This window comes from Hemiscyllium ocellatum, chromosome 30 (genome assembly GCF_020745735.1).
Source record: "Hemiscyllium ocellatum isolate sHemOce1 chromosome 30, sHemOce1.pat.X.cur, whole genome shotgun sequence".
NCBI lineage: Eukaryota > Metazoa > Chordata > Chondrichthyes > Orectolobiformes > Hemiscylliidae > Hemiscyllium > Hemiscyllium ocellatum.
The window spans coordinates 33,800,374-33,809,462 of record NC_083430.1 but is presented as its reverse complement, the minus strand read 5'-3'; positions in this window follow the sequence as shown (position 1 = coordinate 33,809,462).

The window sequence follows — 9,089 nt, the reverse complement described above, 5'->3', positions numbered from 1 at the left end:
AAAGTTATATTGGGAATGATGACCAAATAGCTATTGGCTTGCGGTTAAAAATACCACCTGGTTTACTAATAACATTTAGGGAAGGATATCTGACCCTCTTACCCTGTCTGTCCTCTCTGTTACCCCAGTCTGATACCAACAATGGTTGATTCATACCTGCTCTCTGAACTGGTTCAGACTGCTCATGGACTGCAGCAAGGAAACAGCCCATGCTACCTCTTCATGGCAGCTGGGGAAAAGTCTTACTGGTACCCACATCCCGAAAAATCATTTAAAAAATTTCACTTTTCTCTCATTTATATTTCTTTCATCATTAGATAGAATTATTCCATTGGATAGAATGGGAAGTTAATACTGAAATACATTGATAAGAAAAACTATCCAATGACATGAAGTTCGAATGTGAAATATCTGCTTAGAGGCCAGTATCCGATCACCAAGTCACCCTTTATTACACTGTACACTGTACACCGTACACTGGCTGTGACCAGCTATCTCAGAGTCAGTCCCCTTAACTGAGGAGATTCTAAATCCCCTGTTTATTATTTTTAATCTAACTGCGGTAGTGCTTATTTTTTCCGACACCTATGGTGTGTGTGTGTGTGTGTGCAAGTGTGAGACACAGTGAAAGACACAAGGTGCACAAATCTTTATTCAAATTTCCATCACCAGGAAGAAAAGAAACACCCAAGTGGCCAGTGACAAGCAGTGCCCTTCACATCAAAGGGCAATGCTGTGTGATCAGACAGTGAAGGGAAGGGCAGGGATTAAATCAAAATAGAGTTGGAGGGGAAAATAATGCACTCCACTCCCTGTGGCACCCACCTCTCCCTGAACAACTCCAGTTCCCTGTTTATTTTGTATTGTTTTTCTCTCTTTTTTTTCTCTTAATGCTGTGTGAAATTTTTGTTTTATTTAACCCCCACACCACCGCCTAACTGCGGTAGTGATCATTTTTCCCCAGCACCCATGTGTAGGTGTGAGACACAGTGAGAGACACAAGGTGCACGAACCTTTATTCAATTTCCACCACCAGGAAGATAGGAAAACACCCGAGTGGCCAGTGACAAGCAGTGCCCTTCGCAAAAGGCAATGCTGTGTGATCAAACAGTGAAGGAGAGTGAAGGGGAGGGATTAAATCAAAATAGAATTGGAGGGGGAAATCATGCACTCTACTCCCTGCAGCACCCACCTCTCCCTTAACAACTCCAGTCCCCTGTTTTTTTTTGTACATGCAGCTGTGGGACACAAGGAAGAAACAACATCTGCTGGTCTTATTTTTTTTCAAGACTGTGTTTATTTTTTTTCTCCCCCACACTACCGCCTACACACTACCGCCTAACTGCGGTAGTGCTTATTTTTTCCCCAGCACCCATGGTGTGTGTGTGCAGGTGTGAGACACAGTGAGAGACAAAAAGTGCACAAATCTTTATTTAATTTCCACCACCAGGAAGAAAGGAAAACAGTCAAGTGGCCTGTGACAAGCACTGCCCTTCACAAAAGACAATGCTGTGTGATCAAACAGTGAAGGGGAGTGAAGGGGAGGGATTAAATCAAAATAGAGTTGGAGGGGGGGAAATAATGCACTCTACTCCCTGCAGCACCCACCTCTCCCTGAACAACTCCAGTCCCTGTTTATTTTTTTTCTTTTTTCTTTTCTTTTTTCTTCTTTTTTTTCTAACCCCCACACTACCACCTAACTGCGGTAGTGCTTATTTTCCCCAGCACCCATGTTGTGTGTGTGTGCAGGTGTGAGACACAGTGAAAGACACAAAGTGCATGAATCTTTATTCAATTTCCACCACCAGGAAAAATAGGAAAACACCCGAGTGGCCAGTGACAAGCAGTGCCCTTCACAAAAGGCAGTGCTGTGTGATCAAACAGTGAAGGGGAGAGATTAAATCAAAATAGAGTTTTTGGGGGGGGGTGCGGAATAATGCACTCTACTCCCTGCAGCACCCACCTCTCCCTGAACACCTCCAGTCCCCTGTTTATATTGGTCAGCCAGGGCTTCCTCATTGGTCTTAGCAACCTTAATCAAGGACCCGGTAATCAACAAGGTCCACCTGGTTCCAATCACTACAGAATGATTCTTGTATTTATCAGACTGATAATGATAAACAGCCATTCCATACATTTACACTGAAGAATGAATGCCCTGACAAACAACCAAGGAAACACATCTCAAACGTAAGTTATCAGATAAACTGTAAACAGTTCGAGACATAACCCTCTAAATTCAACAGATCGACATGTGGGGTGATCCAGATCACAAGGGAAGGAAAATTCTTGTATGTATCCCTTTCGTGATCTCAGAGAGCACTTTACAACCAGTGAATTATTTTTGAACTATAGTCACTGTTGTATATGTAGGACATAAATATATGTAGGAGCAAAGTGGTTAAAGCCCACATGCCACCAAAACACAGCTGTTTAACTTTATTGATTCTGCTCTGTCACCAAAGGACCTGTTAGTTCCCCTGTAACTAACTGGAGCTGACCTTCAAGTTGCACTTCATGTTGTAGCAGTAAACATGTCCCATTATGGTAATTGACGACATAACACAGGTAGCATCCAATTACATACCTATACTTGATGTATCTAACAATGACAGCCCCTGTAGCACGTACACACTTAATGGCTATATTATACTGAGTTACAGAGAAACATGGTTAGCATACCAATCAATTTTTTGATATTTCCCAAACCACAGAATCAAAATATGATGGATATCAAGAGGCCCCTCTCTTCTTGTTTCACAAAGAAGTTAATTGCTGTTTGGAAAGTGGAAATTATTTTCACTGAACAAACTCAGATACTGATACATGTCACAAGTCACTTGCAATTCACTATAAAGGAAATATTTTTAAATTCATGTCTGAGCAGTTATGTGGCACAGGGTTATTTTATTTATCCAGCTGCATTCTCGTAGATACCAAGATGGAGGGATAAGGAAGACGATTGCTTATGTAAATGTTTTGCACTAAGTTTAGATTGGTAGTTAGGAAGGAAAATGTAATGCTAACATTCATTTCAAGAGGACTAGAATATAAGACCAGAGATGTACAGCTGAGACTGTATTAGGCTCTGGTCAGATCACTTATGGAATATTGTGAGCTGTTTTTGGCCTCATGTCTTAGGAAGGGTGTGCTAGCCTTGGAAGGGTCCAGAGGAGGTTTACAAGAATGATTACGAGCATGAGGAGCTTGTCATGTGAGGAGCAGTTGAGGACTCTGATTCTGTACTTGAGGGAGTTTCGAAGGACGAGGGAGTATCTCATTGAAATATACAGAATGCAGAGAGACTTGGACAGAGTGGATGTGGAGGAGTTGCCTCCACTAGAAGAAGAATCTAGGACATGAGGGCACAGCCTCAGAGAGAAGGGACAAACCTTTAGGACTGAGATTAGGAGGAATTCCGTCAGCCATTGATTGGTGAATCTGTGGAAGTCATTGCCACAGTAGGCTGTGGAAGCTAAGTCATTGTATTTAAGAGAGAGAGCTAGATGGGCTCTCAATTAGTAAAGGGACCAAAGGCTGGGAAGAGAAGGCAGGAGAATGGCTTTGACAAACATGTCAGCCATGATAAAATGGCAGAACAGACTGGATGGTCCGAAATGCCTAATCTGCTCTTATATCTTATGATATTATGGTCTTTATTGCACAATTTAGAATTTACCTACTTTAATGTTTGCTATGTTAGGGCAGGAGAATATCATCCTGCTTGGAATATGGAGTAGAAAGGCAAATTCTTGGCAGTACGTTTGCTTTGATTTTAACATGAGGAGTGAATCATTGGCTATTAACTTGACGTCTGACCCAACAATTCAACTTTGTTCAATTGAAAGCTAATTTATCATAGATTGTTGCATATCAGTCAACTCTGAAGCTTCAACAAATTCTTCTTAAAACAGGGTGGATTTATATACAGGATGTGATCTACCAAAGTTGGTTTTGATCATCACCATTTTCAAATATGAAGAAAATATAAAACCATTAGCTCAAACTAACTTAGTGCATCCTGCACTGTGGCACAGTGGTTAACACTGCTACCTCACAGCATCAGGGACTTGGGTTTGATTCCACCTCCAGGCAACTGTCTGCATGGAGTTTGCATATTCTCCCTGTGTCTGCATGGGTTTCTGCCTGGTGCTCTGGTCTCGTCCCACAGTCCAAAGATATGCAGGGTAGTTGAATTGGTCACACTAAATTGCCCACAATGTTCAGGGATGTGTAGTTCGGTGTGTTAGCCATGGGAAATGCAGAGTAACAGGGGAAGGTTAGGTGGGATGCTCTTCAGGGGGTTGGGCTGAGTGGCCAGTTTCCGCACTGTAGAGAATCTGTGACACTATGTTCTATTTGATGAAGTAATTCTACAAGGATGGTTTGAACCAAAGTCATAACATTGCAGAAATGATCAAATTCTTCATCATTGGCATCACATTAGACAGCATTGTCTTATATTTTATGAGATACATCAAAACATAGTTTTGATTTTAAGAGGGAGCCAGGTACATTTCTACATGATTTTGGAATGGCTGAGATAACCATGTTCACAATCAATGGTTCCTCTGTACAGGGGTTGGAAAATGTTCTCTGTAAAACACCAACTAAGGATGAGACTGCAAACTTGTTTTGGGTATATTTTTGAAGGTGTCACCATTTGACCTCCCACCTTCATCTACACGTCCCCTACATTGCCATCATTTGTCAGGCAACTTGACCATCCTTGACTCTTGGCAGTCAAATTGTTTTCTTTTGCCACTTCCAATTTTTTTTAATATAACTGATGAGCAGAAATCTTTAAAGAAAATGAAGCAAAATAAAAATGCCCACATCTCCTAATGTACTTACATTTCTATCTCCTTGAATTTTATTGCAGTACTGTTCTGGAGATTAATCAAAACTTTATTTCTGAAGTCCTAGTTGAATCCTGTAGTGTCCTATTGAGGGTTGCCTGGCAAAAATGAATGAATATGCTGAAATATTCCATGGTGAATCTTGTGGGGGATGGGCTTGGGGTGTGCTATGAACCAGACCATTTAAAACAGTCCCTTTCTCTGCTGTATTAAGTATCACAGCAGGTAAACAGAGTTCCAGAGATAGTTTGAATGCTGAGGTGCAGAACATCAGATGGGAATATCAGGCACTGTTACCACTGCTGACCTCAGTTGGTCCATCTGGAATATCCACGTGTAAATCAGACTTACATGTGATTGATTCCCCATTCCCATGGACTAACACCCACCATATAGGATCTATCATTCAAAATGACCACTTGTCATTCACCCAAAATAGTTTGTAGTGCTGCTGAATCCTCTTGCACCAGTGCTAGGAGTGAGGAGAAAATATAAAGACTACAGATCCAGATTTATTCAAATAGATTCACTGAAAAACACAGAACAATAACAAGATAGGTTGCTCAATCAAATCAGAATTATTTTACATTCTGAGAGGAATTTCTCAAATTGTTTGAACATTTCAGCACAGTTAATTTTTAGTCCTAGTCATAATAAGTTGTTGGCATTTATTGCACACAGAGTTACAATTACAACCTACAAACCTCCCACTAGCCATTTTCCTTCATTCTTTTCAGAAGCACAGTTAACTGTGTTTGTCCTGTTATTCTAATTCCTTTCAATATTTTGTCTTTTCAAGAAAATTTGCTGAAATAATGCTCACCCTGTTGCATAATGAACATGATTGTAAAATAAGAAGGCATTTTTGATAGATAAGAATTAGAGAGAGAGACATATTTGTGGGAATGGCTTGTCTCTCAACTCATTCAATACCGTGGCTACCCAGCACCACAGTCAAAGAAACCAGCTTCTTGACAGCGCCATGACCCTTGTATGCATACCTTCATAACAAAAGACTGACTCATTCAAAGTGATGCAGATTGTGGAATACTATAGTCAAAATACATACTCAAAAGTGGTTTTGAATCCATATGACTGGAATTTGAAAACAATTTGTACAAAATCAGGAAAGAAAAAACACAATATTCACTGCTTGAAACATCCAAACTACTAGCTTACAAAATAGTGCATCTGTTGGGTATTATTACGTGAAACAGGCTTAGTTGTATCAGTAATGTTAAGGCTTGCTGGTCCAGGGATGACTTAGGTTTGAGGCACTAAATGTATTCCACTGAGGCACAAAAATCATTATATACTGATCTCAAGGGAAGTATAGAGGTGTTCATGATCCTTGGTGATAAATTTGGATAATTGTCTGTTGGCTGCAGTGATCTGAATCAGGACAGTAGTCTAGATTTGGTTTCAAAATTTTGAAATTTTGGAGTAAAGGCCAAGTCTAACCAATATTCTTGATAATGGTTTCCTAAAGGATTGGGCAACTTGTTTCAAGAAACTGGTTGACATAGCAATGAGATATTTCATACCTTGAGAGGAAATGTGGTACTTATTGGGATAACTTTCATTAGTCTTAATTTTTAGAGGAAACAGCACTATTGACACAATGATAGATCACATGAAAAACACTATTCAGTCTCTCTTTGAAAGAGTCATCAAGATGGGCGCATTCCAATGCTATTTCCCTATAACATTTCCAATAATTGCTTAGAAGGTTTATCCAATTCCTTTTTGAACCTGGATTCTGAATTTGAATGCAGCTGCATAATGAAACAGGTAGCATAGGCTCTAGGGAATTGTGTCCCCTGTATAAACCTCACAGTTAAACATGTACAGGCTTGGACTATTACTTTGCTCAAAGCCAAGAAACATTGTAGATTTATAGAATGGAGAAAAGAGACAAAATAGTTTGATTTAAAATAAGCGATGGGGCCATTTTAAAACAAGAATGACTAAATCTTTCCTTGGGCACGACACAGATTTTCAAAGTATCAGAGGCAACATCCTAGTGGGACAATGGGGTAAAAGGGAGATAATTTTAACTTTTACTGATTCTATAATTATGAAGAAATTCAACAACACCTGATTTGAACAATCAGCAAAAACTTAAATTACCAATATACAGCTGAAATCAGTATATTCCACACATTGTTTGATAGTAATAACATTAATCAGGTATTCTACTTAAGACTGTAAAGATAGAGTTAGAGGTAAGCTTCCTTCAAGAAAGATAATGATATTGTATTGGATTACAGTCTAAAAAGGGAGAATGTGCAGGCATTTTCTATTCAGGCCTGGGATGTAGAGTCACTGACTGGGACAGTACTTACTGCCTGTCCCTAGTTACCACTGAGTAGTGCAGGTGAACTGCTTTCTTGATTTGCTGCAGTCCATTTGGCTTAGGAAAATTTACAATGCAATTAAGGAGGGAGTTCCAGGATTTTGACTAAATGTCACTGAAGAAGCAACAATATATTTCCAAATCAGGAAGTTTAGATTAGATTCCCTACAGTGTGGAAACAGGCCCTTCGGCTCAGCAAGTCCACATCGAACTTCGAAAGAGTAACCCACCCAGACCCATTTCCCTCTGACTAATACACCTAACACTAATGCCCAAGGAAAGACTTAGTCATTCTTGTTTTAAAATGGCCCCTTCGCTGATTTTAAATCAAACTATTTTGTCTCTCTTCTCCATTCGTTCAGGTAATTTTATACCTCTACAATGTTTCTTGGCTTTGAGCAACAGTAATAGACCAAGCCTGTGATCTAACACTTTGGGGAATTTAGCATGACCTGTACATCTTTGGACTGTGGAGCAAACCCACGCAGACACAAGGGAGAATGTACACACAGACAGTTGCCTGAGGCTGGAATCAAACATGGGACCCTGGTACTGTGAGGCAGCAGAGCTAACCACTGAGCCACCATGCTGCTCAATCAACTTGACTGAAGACTGACATCTGTGAGGCTGGGAATCTCCAGAGGAGGTGGAGATGAATCATCCTCTTGACACTTCTGACTAAAAGTTTTTGCAAATGCTTCAGTTTTATCTTTTTCATTGATGTACTGTATCCTTTCAACATTGAGAATGTGGCTATTTGTGGAGTCTCTTCCTCCACTAAGTTATTTAATTTTCCACCACCATTCACAATGAGGTGCAACAGAACTGCAGAGCTTAGATCTGTGGAATTATTGAATTGCTTAACCCTCTCCGTCACATATGACTTATGCTGTCTGGCATGCAACTAGTAATACTGTGCTGTTGAAGTAATTTACAACACTAAGATAGAAAGAGTTAAGAGTTAACTTCGATCAGGAGTAATTTTCTTAAAACTTTGTCTGTTGAATTATATCTAGCTGATTCTGCAAATGCTCAATTTTGCATTTAGATAGCCACCCATTGGGAGAAGCAGCAGTCCAAGAATGTAAGCTTCTGCAAATAGCCTGCTTAATTTAATAAGCCTTCATTATGCTTTGAACTTAACAGGCATTTTAAGGGTCCATAATTTCTCTATTCAAAAAAAAACTTCCCTACTAAGTGTACAGGATTATAGGGTTCATTTCAGTTGAAACAGAAAACTTAAACTATATTGCTTGTACATTTTCTTAAAATAAAATTATAAAATTAGTAAATTGTTTAACATTCTGAGAGCAAAATATCAAAAACATCTGATAAATCTAAACATAAATAACATCAAACTGGATTCCAAGTATTCAAGAATATTAAAGAATACATAAGAATAGCTAAAACTAAAAATGGCATAACAATCTAAGGATAGTCAAGACTAAAATATCTAATAATACCTAACAATATCTAAGAATAGCACATCTATCAGCATTAAAGTTTTACCTTAAAATCTCAAGGTCCTTTCTCCCAATGAGAGAAAATATCTTAAGTACTATCAGAAGGTCCCTAATATATCTGAAATTGCCATGCAAGTGTTTATTTTTCTATTATTTAGATTCCACCTGTTTTGCAAATGTGGGTGTTAACCCTCTGTATAGGTTCCTCCCACTTTCATATGACACTGTAACATTAAACATTATTTCATAATTATTTGGTGAAGATTCATTTCTGAAGGTGTCAGCTTTTATTAATCAATATATTGATGTATTGTATCTGGATATTCCTTTCACCTCCCCCTTATTTTTCAATCTTGAAAGAATCCTTCATGAACAGGTTGTCAGTTATGATGTTTAATTTCACTGTCTTTG